Source organism: Protopterus annectens, chromosome 2.part0 (genome assembly GCF_019279795.1).
Source record: "Protopterus annectens isolate FY-2018-M chromosome 2.part0, PAN1.0, whole genome shotgun sequence".
NCBI lineage: Eukaryota > Metazoa > Chordata > Ceratodontiformes > Protopteridae > Protopterus > Protopterus annectens.
The window spans coordinates 1,975,337,779-1,975,338,933 of record NC_056728.1 but is presented as its reverse complement, the minus strand read 5'-3'; positions in this window follow the sequence as shown (position 1 = coordinate 1,975,338,933).

Genomic DNA, 1,155 nt, shown 5'->3' with positions numbered 1-1,155 from the left:
GGTCACTCCACCGAGCTTTAGCTACTTTGGTGGCCTATCAGGCTAGGTTGCCCATGGAATCTATTTGTGCTGCGGCTATGTGGGCCAACCCACATACTTTCATTTCACATTACAAGTTGGATTTGGTTTCCAGGAGCAGAGCTGATTTTGGTTCCACTGTTCTGAAGAGTCTTTTCCGATGATCCACCCAGGAGTTTAGGTGCTAGGGACGCTATCCCAACCAGCAAGAACGAAGGCAAGATAGATAACTTAACATAAAGAAGTTATGTGCCAACCATAACGTTCCATGTTAGTTGTCTTCTTCTCGCCTTCTTTCTTGCGTCCCACCCTCCATCCCCCTATCCTAGTGGGCCGAGAAGAGTTCCTCTTGATTTTTCACTGGCTGAGTATTTTCTGGCTATTCCTTTCTGACTAGTAGTCTCTCCAGTAGGATTTATGCATTCTAGGATAGGATTCCTTTATTATTATGTCTGCAGTTAGACTTACCAAACGAGATCTGGGTATCTGGCGCCAGGCATCATGGGATATAGGGGGTCCTCGAGCCAGTAAGCAGCTCTCGAGCTTTTGAAGATGGCCGAGTCGGAGCTGAGGATCGGCTCCGAACCCAACCAGCAAAAAAGAAGGTAAGAAGAAGACAACTAACATGGAACATTATGATAGGTACATAACTTCTTTTTCATGACACTGGTATAAAATATTAGTAGCTATATCAACAGAGAATTTAGTATTCCATTGAGTTAATGCATACAAAATGAAAATATAAACCTAGAAAACATGGTCAGTTACAGTAGAAAAAGGATATGCATATGCTGAATATTCTTAGATTGCTGTCCTCTGAGGATTAAATATGCATGTATGAAGCTGTATGTTCTCCTTGAGGGTGACAATTTGTGTCCCTCACTGTTTCAGTGTAATAATTTACACACAGAAAAAAGTAAATACTATAATGTTGGACCCTGTGTTATGATTATTGACTGTCTTTGCTAGGACTTTGAAAATGACAGATTAGGATATATGCTATCCAAAAGACGCAGTAAGAGGTGAATTGCGTTTCAGAAAGGACTGTTCGCAACTGTATCTGGGCTGTTGGTGGTAAAAATTGTGTGAGAGCTTGTTTGTGGGACTTCAGGTGTTGAAACTAGCAATTTTGGTGCT